We start from the raw sequence: 13,504 nt of genomic DNA on the forward strand, positions 1-13,504 counted from the left end.
GCAAATCCATTTACTGGAACTTTGGGCAACTGAGTGTCTACAAATGCATGGTTCCTTCTACATACCTGTCCCCAAGCAGGTGTCACCTATGCTGTCAAGGCTAACACTGCATGGTGATCTCAAACCAGGAGGAAAGAAGCCTTGATTTTTGAAATAGTTGCAGCTTCAGCATGAACCAGCTACAGCTCCAGAAGTCCCTAAATTGCAGGTTGTTGGAAGCTGGAGGAGGATGACAGAGAAACTTTTAACACAACAAGGGAGAAAGAGAGAGAGAGAGAGAGAGAGAGAGAGAGAGAGAGAGAGAGAGAAAGAAAGAAAGAAAGAAAGAAAGAAAGAAAGAAAGAAAGAAAGAAATCTGAGCTTTTCAAGAAGTCTTCTCTTTCTAAAACTTGGCATTCAGAGAAGACTATCAAGCACTATTAGCCTTGCAATGAAATTTGAGTCAGTGGCAGCCTCAAGGAATTTGTCTGAAATTTCTAGCCATTGTGAATTGTAAGGAACATTTAAATGGGAAATCTCTTGAGAAACCTGTATTCCCTGGGGAGTCCTGCTACTTCACATTTCTGGGCAGCCAGTGAATTGTGATGAGAGCAGTGTTTGCAAACTCTGCCCCCGCTGTCAGCTGGAACTGTGAGTTGCACAAGCCACTGGCATGAATAATAATGCATGGGAAGAGGTTACGCAACACTTTCAGACCTCAAATATTCTGCATTTCACGCCATTCTTGGGTAAAGGTTGGGGCCACTTTTTATTTTATCTGGAGAGGTGCATTTTACTGTGACTACTGCGTCAAAAGCATGTGGCTGGGGTGTTTTTGGGAGGTATGTCGTAACACGGTGTGCCATGTCTGGTGAGTAGAGAGCTGCAGATCACAGAGGGACAGCTTGAAGTTCCTTCAGAGAGCTGGTCTGCAAGCTGTGCTGGCCATATAGCATTTAGTTTTCTGCAGAATTTATGAAAGGGTAAACAGTATTATAAAGCTGCTGAATTAAAGCCTCAATTTCAGACCAGTAAACTGAGGCACACCATGGGTGCCATCAGCTCAGGAGGTCAAAAAGTAAAAAAAAAAATCTCATCAGACTGATCCTTGTGTTCTGTCTCCATTACCCAGTGTCAATAGCTGAGCTGTTTGTGGATGCCCAGGAGAGGCTGGCTTGTCTGTGTCTTGTTGTCATCATGCTCTCTCTGTAGTATGTCCTCCCAGGAAAACGTCATTCATTTAAAATAGTGATCCTCCTGTTTAAAGCATGTTTTATTCTGTGAGAGCAGGTCAAACAGCAGACACTTTTGATTAATGAAGCACCAAGATAAAGCAAAAAACCTCACCATGCCTCACTGGGAAAAGGTATAAAGGACAGACGTTCAGTGGGGGAGGGGGTTGGGGGCAGGGGGGAATGAGCAGGAATGATCATACCTAAAGAGAAAGCCAAAGCCAATGCTTGCAATTGCCAAGGCATCAGCCAAAAGGAAAACACAACTCTGATCGCAGAGTAAATTCATGTATGAGTCATGATGGGCCAAGAACAAGTTTGCTTTCTTTTCCCCCTCATTGAACAGATGATGATTATAAGATAAATCATGCTTGGAGTCAAATCAAGTGATTGGATTAAAGTTTAGTTAAGTATTTAGAGACTGTTTGGGACACAACGGAAAGCTAATTGAAAACTTACATTTGTGAGACCCTTGAACTCTCCAGCTCTTAATAAAATACTACTGCAAAGTACACCAGGGTTCCCTGTGGGAAAGATTCCTCTCCACAAGTGCTTTTATTCTTCAGGTATGTGAAAAAAAAAACGGTATTCATTTTCTCTACAAGTTCACCAAAGAAAAGAATTTGAACGATCATAATTCAACTATTGCTCACGATACAGTAACAATCTATTCATCTCACTGAAAATCAGTGAAGCAAGACAAAAAAAAGTCACTTCTTTAAAAAATGAAGTTTTAAACACTTCATTCTTTTAAATAGTCTTTGCTCTTCTGAGCAGCTGGTATTCCAGTGTGACTGGCTGCCTGCACTGGACTGAAGTGACTCTGGAGTCTTATAAACTATGTAAAAATTCCTTCTGGATGTGCTGTTGTAGGAAATGTCATGCTTTATTTGTACTAATAATATAATTGCATTCTGGAATCACCCCCAGTTCTTAAGGAACGCACCCAGCCTCCCCAGCTTCAAAGTGCTGTCCTTTTTGGTGGAAATACCAGTGAAACCCACAATGAAAGAGAACAAACTTCCTCATGTACACACACAAACACACAGAATTGAAAAAGCAGTGCTGGTTCTTCATTTAGCCACTTTCTTGATAAACCTTATAACTGAAGTAAAGCTGCAGAAACTCTGTAGTCAGGTTCATTTACCCCCTTGCACTTTCTGGCTCTTGTAGATTATTTACCTGACTTTTTACTGACCCAGAGAAGTGGGGATCCAACAAGGCATTTTGCAGCCAGAGCCTGCATGCTACAGGTCATTATATTAGAGCAGTCTATCTCTCTTATAAGCCAACCCTACCCAAGCCCCTAGCAGCAGAACTGAGAAGCAGGGGTGTTTAACAACCCTCACAAGTGCAGGTCAGATCTGAAAACCCACCATCCAGGTTGGCTTCTAGGGTAAGGAAAGGTGCTGCCCTCAGTCTGCATCACTGCAGGTCCTAGGAAGGCTGTTGAGTTTTGTGGACCAGTTGACCCCAAAAATAGGTGATGAATGAATCCTGAGAGGAGCACATTAGAGCTGTCGTCCCCTCTATGTGCAAGAAAATATATTTCTCCAACTAGCTTAACCTTTAAAACAGCTTTTCTGCAAAAGGATGTGGGAGCAGAAACCATACCTGAATAGTTTAAGTATAGAAGGTTTGGGGGAGAATGGTAATAAGTTATGCTTATTTCAGATGATTAATATAAATTACTTTTCAGATATGCTTTTCAGATCATCACAGCAAAACCTAATGTGAATGTGACCAGCTGGTTTAGTAGGTGTGATGCTCCTGTGATCAGCATAATTTAAAATATATTCCCTGCACCTGTCCAGCTGCAGTTGGAAGGGGAAAAGCAATTCTTACCTGTGGCTGCTGAACTGAGTTGCTGCCTTGTAGCTGAAGATTTAGTAACCAGAGTCTGCTACTCAACAATGACTGAAATCAGTTTTGTGTTAATGTTTTTTTGCTGGAATAATACAATGATAAACATGGAGTTTAATTTGGTCATGGTCATCCAGTGCAGTCAGAAGCAATGCAGTAGCACCAGAGAATCAGGTATGTTGCACAAATTAATTAATTAATTAAACTCTTTGAAAAAATCCCCAATCCTAAAATCCTCAAAATAGGACATTGACTGTTTGTCTGTCTGGTAGTGTGGTTGCAGAGGGTTTCAGGAAGCTATGCAGCCCTTCTTCTTTCCTTAACAAACAGCCCATGGGACTTTTCCAAAATATACGTCTCTACTGTTCTTAGGGGCTGGCAGTTATTGCAGCCTTACTCTTAGTGTTTTTCACTTACCTTTAGAAGTTTCCTAACATTCAACCTGTTTTTCCCCTTGATTCCACTGATATCTGTGACTCCACAGTTTGTCCCCATACTCTGTCCCCTTCTTTTTCCCACAGCCTTTTACTTAGCTGATGTCCTTAGCATGGCTCCCGTTCACTTTTCCACATAGATCATGTGTCCTTGAACTCTTGCCATTCCCTTTCCTGGGATACTTTTCAGACCAGTGGCTCATGTAGTCACAGATGAGGAAGCTGGTAGCAGGAACAGTCTAACTTCAGTGACTCCATGCTCTACGCAAACTAACTCACCTTTACTAAAGATAAGCCTGGGTATTTCTATAGTACATGGCTTTGTGCAGCTTAGCCATGTCTGCTGCATTGCACTGAGAATGCCATGAAGGTAAAGATAAGCATGTGGGGTTAATGGTTTGGGACTAATTGTAGTTAGTCCCTAGTTTGTTGAAGTGTTTATCTTGTAGCCTAACCTTTGCCTCCCATTGCTATCAATGGAGCAATGTTCTCTAGCATAAGTATCTACTATACATCAAATAAAATGAAAATATTAGAATAGTCACAAAGGTAGCTTTCTGATTGTGCTAATTAATGTCAGTTGCATGCATTAAAATGGTAAGTTCACTATAGTAGCACTGTTGCATAATGCCCTCAAAAGCTGGCCTAGCATTTGCAGTTTCTTAACAGCTGTAGTTTGTTCATCATTAGAAAGCTTTATTATGACTTAGAGTGATTAATGTGTTCTCAGAGGACTGGGTAATAAGCTGTATGACACTCCTTGGTGGATTAGAAGAAGACAGATCAGAAAGATGAATATGTTTCTATTCACTGTTGCAGATTCTGAGATGTGTCATCTCAGTGCTGAGGAATGTGCATTGGAGGCAGTGCTGGAAGTGACACTGTTTGTTGCTCAAGGTTAGTTGCATGCATGGGGCTTCTCTGTGTGGAGGTGCCATGAACATGTTAGAGTGAGCAACATTTAGAAGATGGGGAAAGTCAGCTGCTTTGGGCATGGTGGTACTTGCACAGCCTTGGGAAGAAGTGGGAAAACTATGTGTTGCAATGTCAGAGATGACAAATCATCCAGTGATCATCCAATTTGCACTTGGCCATGCTAGGAAACAGGGATGCTTTGCTTTGTACATATGTTGGCTGGGTGATGTGACTGGCTTAATTATAACTCAATGGAGTCAAAATTGTAACAGTCTGAGAAATGCTGTCTCTTCCTCATAGTATGGGTGGTTATGGTTACAAAGCAAGCTGCACCTGCTTCATCCATGGACAGATGCTCACCCTGCCTGCCCCAACTCTTCTTGCTGCCACAGTTCTCCCTTTGGCTCTGCCAGCAGATGTGTCACTGTTCTCAAACCTGCACCCCTCCAAAATCAAGAGGTATGAACAGAGTGGGCTTTGGTGTGCAGCCTCTAGCTTCTTGCTTTCATTTCAGCAGCCATGGGGTTGATTTAGCAGAATAATTACTCCAACTAAAAACAGTCAGTCTCAGGGTGAAGTATTTGAATTGACTGAGCTCGTGGGGTCAAAAACATTGCCTTGCATGTGAAAAGAGCCCTCGCTCTGGGGAAATTGAGATGATTTTTTGTTTAAACCATCAAAAAAAAGGACACCTACTTACTCTATTCAGAATGGGTGGCGTTTCCTCAGTTTGGAGAGCACCTCTGTATGTCCCAAATAGAAAGCTGAAAATGGACTGAGACACAGCAACTCCAAGTAACAGCTGTAAGCAGGCCTGGGAGTAGCTTTGAAGTCCCCTGTGTCTGAGGCTATGATACCTCATAATGTGGCATTTTATCAAATAACTTGTAGGTTTCTTTTCACTACTACTGCTGAATTTGATGAGATAGCCTGTCTGGGTGCTTTGGCTAGGAGCACGGGTTGCATTGGGTGTCATAAATAAGGTATGCATGATTTCAGGCTCTCCTCCCCTTATGGGTCTCTCATCTCCTCTATTTTAATGAAAGTAGTAATAATTATAACAGTAAAATGATATGTGTTATCCTAAGGGCCTATACACTGAGTGGTAAGCCAGGAGCCTCTGTGTCCCACTGAGAGCTCTTCTGTCAACTGCTGTTAATATTTCTGTGCTCTCTGCAGCACTTATGGTTAGCAAACCTCCATGAGAGGGAAAAGAAACTCCTCCAGATACACGCAGAAAATATAACCAAGAAGCTGAACAGGATCACATTAGGTGGAGTTTTGGGACATAAGGCTCTGGATGGATGCTAGGAGGACAGCACGAATCTCTTCTTCCTTGCCTTTTAGAACAACTGTGTTCGATTACATGTTGCGCAAGCTCCTTCTGGTTTGTTTTTCCCCTCTAAAAGCTAGGGCAGATGTTGTGTTATGAGGCTGTTGTGGCCTCTAGCAAACATCCCTGGGCTGTATTTCAGGTCTAAATCTCCCACTTTGTGGCACTCTTTTGGTGGCAGGCAAGCAACTGAAGAAAAGGAAACCAAAGCTATTAGACATCTTTGCTACCCAGCAAACACCCTATGCATTGGTCCTAGGGGTTCATATTTTGCAGTAAAACAATAATAAATAAATATAAGGTGGCTTGAGAGAAGGGAGATATGGGACCAAGGGACACCAGACTTCCAAATTAACCATGAAAGAGAGAGCATGAAAACCAAGGGAGCATCTCCATGGGAAGTGCAACAGGGTAGACAAGAGAACATTTCATGGTACTAATGTGTGTTTGTCTTTGGGGAAAAAAAAAAAAGTCTCCTAGCTGCAGGAGTACAGAGTTAGTGCTGTATTCACAGGAGTCCTTTGAGAAAGCAAAGCATGTGTGCTGGCCATTTCCTCAAAGAAAATATTCTTTGTGAAAGCTAATAATTTTAGCAGGGATTCTTTTCTTCCTCTTGAGGAGAGTTAAATGAAGTTGTGGGTCAGTGAGAGGGCATCTGTACAAAACAGAAGCAGAATTTCCAAAGCTTGAATGTAGTCCCTTCATACAGAGAAGACCTGGTCAAATTGGCTTTCCAAAACTTTTTCTTTAATAAAGATTTTATGAGTGCATTTCTGCTGGTTTGCAGAGACTGTTAAACAACTCTGAATTGGTAGGACTCCATAGATGGGACTAATAGAAAGCTTAGGAATTTTTTAACAATTTTCCTTTCACAAAAGTAAGCTTGCCAGTAGCTTCCACTGTACCTGTCTATCTTTCTTGACAAAAATATCATGTAATATCCTTGTGTGAGTGGCATTGTTCTTCTCTCGAAATCATAAAAGAGTATTGCTGTTTAGGCTCATGAAATACCAGCACAAGTCAGGTATGCCAGCCTCCTTCTGCATTTATATTCTCAAGATAACCCAAAATTTGTTTTTTCTCCAATATGAGTGGCAACCCTCTGAACTAATTCACCAGTAATGTTCAGACCTCCTGTGGGAAGAAACTGAACAGTCCATAGATCTCTTTTAGGCTGTATTTTCCTCACTCAGAAATCACTTTAAATAGGAGTCAAAGCTGGATGAGGACTGCACATTCACAAATGAAATTAAAAATTAGCTCCTGATTCTGTTGTTTCCTTGAATGAGGGAACCCTTGGAAAGGTCTTGGGTAAAAAAATGACTCATGATGGCAGAGTATGGCCTGAAAGCTGAAACCAGTCTTAATGTCCATGTATACAAAGAGTGTAGAGCATGAAAAAAGGTGTCCAGTGAGTGGCTGCAGGGCTTTATAGTCTGCCTGATCAGGTCTCCACTGGGCCATGTTTCTTTGCGTCCTGGTTTTGAAAGCCTGATTTCCTGAGAGATTGTATGATTATTACTTTTTAAACTAAAATATTTGGCTAAACAAAAAGGCATTTAAAAGTAAAAAATAACTGGCAGTGCAAATGAGATCACTGAGTGGTTTGCTGGAAATGCCGTACATTGCGTTGCCCAAAACTTGGCATTTATGAAAGTGACCAGCGGGGAGAAAACAGAATTGTTCTCATGGCCGGTGTCAATATGGATCATAAAGCCACGCCGCAGCTTTGGCATCTCTGACGGAAATGAGCGTCTTTCCAGTCCGGTACAATCCCGCTCCACAGCGTCACTCAGTGCGTAGATTGGGTTTGCAGAGGATTGACAACTGGGTGGGACAGCATTGCATAAGTCTGCCTGCTTTTTCGTCTCGGATTAATGATCTTCAAAATCTGGTTTTCAGGGACACAGACTCACTCACACGTAAATAAAAAACAGAGGGAAGCTTTTAAAAGACTCAGATGCTTGGTATTCTGAGCAACAGCTAATGCAATGCCTTGTTAAGACATCTCGTTGACAGAGAACATGGCAGTCCTTTAGCGCTTTACCTTTTCCCTATAACTCTCTGAAAGTAATCAAAGGTGGTTTTCACACTGAACTCTTGTGCTTGGATTCCTGGACTGACAGTTTAGCCTTGCTTTGGCATGCTCCTGCGTAAGAATAGGTGTCTCTGGAAGGTGGTACAGCTTGCCCTAGGTCTCAATCAATCCCTGGAGAATCTTTCTTTCCTTATCAATGAAATCTAGGGCAACTCTTTTCCTTCATTTAGCTGCTGTAGGGAGGTGCCTGTAGCTGGGCAGAATGGGTCCATGGCTGAGTTCATGCAGTTCTGAGCAGCTGTAGTTCAGAGAAGATGCTCCCATGTGGAGGTGCAGCAGGCTGAAGCTTGTACAACAAAGGTAGAGAAGGTGAAGCTGTGTCACACGAGCTGCCTGAGTTTGATATTTCACAAGCTTTTGTTGGAACCACCCCACCTGGTCTGTCAGGCTGTGCCAGCACTGCAGGCCAAGACTCAATAAAGTCATTGTTTCCAATTAAAAACCATTACAGCTATAGAAACCGAGAACCCCACATCTTGGCAAAGGATGGACTCAAACACCATTTCAATGCAGTAACGACATTAAAGCCCCATCCTGTTCCCATTGAAGTTGGTGGCAAATCTCCCATTGACCTCAGTGGGAGTGGAATCAGGCCTCCATACATAAACACAGTTGGGATAGATTCACCAGGGTCTTATTCCTGGTTTGGGCTATTTGGGGCCTTTGGATGTCAGCAGTGCTTCCACTGAGTCGATGCTGGTGGAGCAGTGGTGTGGATCAGAATCGGAATTTCATCTAATCAGTGCCCTATGGCTCTCCGCACGTTTATCAGACGGAATTTCAAGCAAAAAACAAAGGGATTGAAAGGTTGAAAAACAACGAAGGAATGTGCACTTGGCAGCTCTGCTAACCAGATGTTTGTTTCTTTTTCCTTGTTCTTAACAATGACTAAAAAACTCGTGAACATTCTCAAGCCCAGCGCAAGGTCAGTCTGAAACTAGGTAAGAGGTGTCGCAACAAGGCGGAACGAACATCTGGGAACGGACAAATGTTAATTTATACCAGGAACCAGCTCTGTGGCTCAGAAAATGTGGCCGAACCTTCTGAAGGCTGGGTACATGTGTGCTTTCCCTTCCCACAGCAAGCCCCATCGATCGTGCGAAACTCTTGCGGAAGTTTGCAATATTCCCTTTGTGATGTTGTGTGAACTGCTTCCAAGAGCAGTGCAGAAAAAGGCGGTTGAGCTGTTGTGCTGGAGTGTGAGCAGAAACAAGCCAATGTTAAAGCAAATATGTATGTACATATAAATATACGCATCCATTTCCTGGAAAATACATACTTCAAGAATGGGTCCGCAAACTGAATGTTGCACTTTGTGCAGCTTTCAAGGGATAGAATAACACTCTTTGCTGCAGTGTTAGTCTTATTAAATAGCATGTTTCATTAAATTGCAAGAGGTCCCTTTCTGAGGAATCCCTAGCTGTTTTTGACAAAATCAATCCAAAAAGGAAAAAGGACTGGGTGGGAAAGAGCATTATAATGCCCTCAGGCTGTAGAGCAGTAAATTGAATCACTGGCCTCTCTGCTGTGTCACCCCTGGACAATATGCATTTCTTCAGCAGCATGTCCACAGGACCGTTCCCAGGACCATCATCCTTTTGTCTTGTTTCACAGAAAATCACCTCATTAATCAGTCTGCAGAACATCACAGTGAAGCAGATTAGGGGGAAAAAAAAAAGAGAGAGAGAAGAAGAAAAGATTATTAATTTTTATTAGTAAGAAAACTAAGCCAGAGAGGTAGAAGTGACTCATTCATGACTTACTTGTTCATTAATGATGGGATTAGGAGCTGAGCTCTTGTTATCTGACCAACTGGCTTTTTTTCAGATCACATCTGTCTAGTAGCAGCTCCACAGCCAAAAAGCATGCTTGGCCAGAAGGCAGTATTTTACTAAACCGGTGTGTTTCAGATTGTGATGGCCTGACCTTACTCTCTCTTAAATCAATGTGGCAAACATGATCTTTTCACAACTGGTTCTATTTGGATATGACCATTTCTGAAAAAGAAAAAAAATTGGATATATTTAAGCTCAGTTTATGTAGTAGCACTTCCTTGGGTTGCTTGGGCAGTATGCGATGGTGAATCAGTTTAATTGGTTTAGATATGTAAGAAAATAGTGCTATCAACAGGGTTAGGATTAAGGTTATGGCCAGCAGGTTTTCATCAGTACAACTCACAAAAGCCATGCAGTTCAGTGCTCATGATTATGACAGCATTAATTTCTTGGTTTAACTGTCCAGGTAAAATTGTCTGTTTCTTCTGGCACCTTGCTCTGTAACAGTCCCAAGTCCAGCCTCACTTGCTGTGAGAACTCGGTAAACAGCAGCTATTGACTGGACCACCTCACTATGTAATGGGAAAACAGAGGGGGGGAAAAAAAAAAAAAAAAACCTTCTGGAAGAGCTACTGTGAAAGCGTACAGGTTGCTCCATTTTCATCTGTGACCCAGCAGAACTACAGGCAGGGCCATTGGACATGCCTCCATGTCTGGAAAAGCACTTGCCTCAGGTGTCTTGCCCATGCACAGGGGTTAAAAATGCCCTCAGGTTCTCTTAGGAGTTCTAGCAGAGCCTGGATTTAATGTTTCACCAAAGAGCTTCTTTTCAAACAAGTACTAGACATGTTAGCATCCTCTCTGGAGATGTGAAGCCCAGACCACTCAGCGTGGCACTGCAGGAGCCTAGCCATGAGTAACCTTTCTGATGCCTGATCCTCTGTGGCATGCCCAAGTTTGTCCCATTTTTATTTTTCAGCCCAAACAGCATGTTTTCTCAGCTTGCCAGCACTACCTAAACCCCTCAGGCAAGTACATTTTTTGCACTTGTCAAGGGGTCTCTACCTCACAGCTAGAGCAACCTTGCTGTCCTAGCTGGATGTCACAATGATGTAATGTGCAGGAGAGGTGCAAGCTCTTAATTTGTTTTGTGTTTGGAGAAATGCTTAGTGGTGCTGAGGATATAATCCTCCCTCCTCCTTCTGCTTCCCAGATCTCCGGCCATCTTCTGAGCCATACTGAAAATAAATCTTTGTTTGTTTATGGAGTTTCTGGAAGGCTCAGGTTTGTTTTCCTCCCTCCTGCATCCTGCCAACACTGGAAGTGCCAAAACATAAAAGAGAGGCATTTCTCTTGGAGTTGTCGGCCACGGTTGGAAGGAGAAGTGCCAGAAATCTCAGGATAAATCTGCTCCGGATCTTTCCAGCACAGACTTACAGATTGGAGGGATTTGGAGAGTTCAGCAAAGCATCTGGGCTGCTGGATGCCAACATGGCCTGTGTTCCAGCTGGGGATGTGTCATTACTTGTTTCGATAAGGACAGTGGCACGCAAAGTCAAGACCAGGGGAAGGACTGCTGAATGCTCCAGAGGTGGTAGCCATCTGCTTGCAGGTTTTCTATATGTGAAAGCATTGGTTCACTGCGTATTTAGTGCAGATGTTAAAGCCAAAGCTTCAAGATTCACATTTCAGGCCAGTTCAGTGGCACTGAGAACTTTGCTGACGGGCTGCCATTCTTCTGCAATGTGTGGTCTTAACCAAGCTCCCTCTGAAACCTGACTAGTATCTTTCACCATATCCAAAATCTTCTTTGAAAGCAAAGCTTTATTCACCCTTTGAACATCTGAGGAAAGGGAGTCACCCAGACAGCAGGTTTGACTCAGCCTCCATTGGCTTCCAGGGTGGAGTTAAGCCTCCCTTTTACTGAAGAGATGGTTGGTGGGACCAGTAAGACATCCATGGAAAGCTAAGCCCTTCCAGGAGCCTTGCATATGACCTGATCATGTGCTAAGACACCAAAGTTCATTTCAGAGAGCAGTAGCATGGCAGAGGGAGAAGCCAAATTTTCTTGCAGTCCAATGTAGATGGCTTTGGATTTTAACCTATGGCTCCTTGGTTGGACCAGTTTGCAGGAAACAGATCAAAAAGCAGACTTTTTCTCTTACTTTGATGTGTATGTTACTCTGGTGGGTGAGTGCACTTGTGTTTTTTTCATGAGCACTTACTGTGCACATGAAGGAACTTCATCCTTCAGAATCAAGGTCATCTGCAAGTATAGGAAAGCCCACATGGGCAAATATCTCCCTCAGGTCACCAAGAACTTAAAAGGATTGAACAAGAGAAGAGATTTTATCGGTACGTTGCTTGTGTATCCAAGAAGGAAGATGCTGGTGAAGCTCTGTAAACTGGTGGTAACATAGGGCTGCATGGACTTCCCTTGTCCACCAGTTTCTGAAACCTGTTATTGAGGGCAGCCAGGAATTGAATGGATTTCTAATGGTGTATGAATCTCTACTTGATCTCACTCTATTTCCTGTTACTATTATTTCATTTAATGTTTTTTGTTTGTTTGTTTTTGTTTTTTCATTGCAGTACTAGTATGATTCCTCTGCAGAGGAATTTATGTAAGTGCAAGTAGCTGAGAGACGGGCACAGTCCTTAAAGATGAGTATTTGGAGTAATTTTCTCTCTGTGCTCTTCCTTTACAGCATTAAGTCAGGGCTGGACTTCTGCACAACTTTCTTCCTCATCTATCCACCCCTACTGCTACCTGCTTCATCAGAGAAAGAGACAGGTATCTTTAAGCCACCATTCGGAAGACTCATGAAGTCATGAGTCAAGATCTAGACTATCTTTTCTTAACTGCTAGACCAGTAACTTCAGCAAGTTGTCCCCCTGCGTGCATCGAACCCCATGGAAAAAGTAGGGCAAAAAGTTCAGCAAACTGCAAACCATGTTATAGCAGACCTGCAAAGCACAGATATTAATCCCAATAAAATAAGGAGGGGTGGTGGGGGAATTCAGTTGCCAGTGGCAGATAGAACTTCAAATATTTAAACTGTGAGCAATATTTTTAAACAATACACAATAAAATGTCCTTCCTTCAACATCAGAAGAAAATTTGTTTTTCTTAAGCTGGATTGTCACCAAAACAAAACAGAACAACAACAACAACAAAAACCTTGACAGTGCAGAGCTTTCCTGTAAACCATCAGTCTGGATATATTTAATGATGTGATTTATAGAGAGTTTGCTTCTTAAGACTCAAAGCAACATTTCTATAAAAGCATTAAAGGTGCATGTTTTGGTAGTGGATGGATGCCATTGCTTTTCTTCCATAGCTTGGAACCTGCTCAGTGGGTGACACCACTTGGAAAGATTAATTCTTCATGTGTGGGCAATCAGTAGCAGCCTTGAAGCAGCACTGATTACAATGCTATCATTCTTCTAGTCAAGAACAGTATCACAGCAGTTACTTAAGCTAAAAGATTAATTAATGAGTTTCAAGTCAAGGGGAATGTGCTTCCTTGGATTTCCAGCATCAGCTTTGATGATTCTTTCTTCTGCATGATTTTTTACATCACTTATGCAGCAGAGTTTTAGTGTTCTCTGTTCAAGTCATGGAATAGATTAGATAATCCCTAGGCCTTTTCCACCTCTAACACTTGTGGTTCTGGTTAAATAGCTGTCAAGTTCTGAATTTAAAAGAGAAGAACAAGCCAAGGCTTTTGAGGTTCTGTTGGGAGGATTACAACTTGTAACACATTCCATAGCCTTCCAAAAGTGTTTGCACTTTTGGGTTTCCGGACAAAAAAAAAAAATGATACTCAGCTTTCTGCAGACCTTCCTTGTATATTACCACATAATCCAACTTT

The 13,504-nt window shown here is 42.3% G+C and overlaps 1 long non-coding RNA gene across 3 annotated transcripts in view; it reads left to right on the forward strand.

Moving 5' to 3' along the window:
• The first annotated feature begins 327 nt into the window (after nt 1-327).
• Nucleotides 328-13,504, forward strand: part of LOC118170040 — a 39,040-nt gene continuing 25,863 nt past the window's right edge. Inside the window, exons 1-3 of one of the 3 annotated variants that reach the window (XR_004752452.1) lie at nt 328-3,248; nt 4,328-4,405; nt 4,724-4,882. This is a non-coding gene — a long non-coding RNA (uncharacterized LOC118170040). The remainder of the gene's footprint in view (nt 3,249-4,327; nt 4,406-4,723; nt 4,883-13,504) is intronic. The other 2 variants (XR_004752453.1, XR_004752451.1) reach the window with 2 other exon arrangements.

The sequence above is a fragment of the Oxyura jamaicensis genome, chromosome 7 (genome assembly GCF_011077185.1).
Source record: "Oxyura jamaicensis isolate SHBP4307 breed ruddy duck chromosome 7, BPBGC_Ojam_1.0, whole genome shotgun sequence".
Taxonomy (NCBI): Eukaryota; Metazoa; Chordata; class Aves; order Anseriformes; family Anatidae; genus Oxyura; species Oxyura jamaicensis.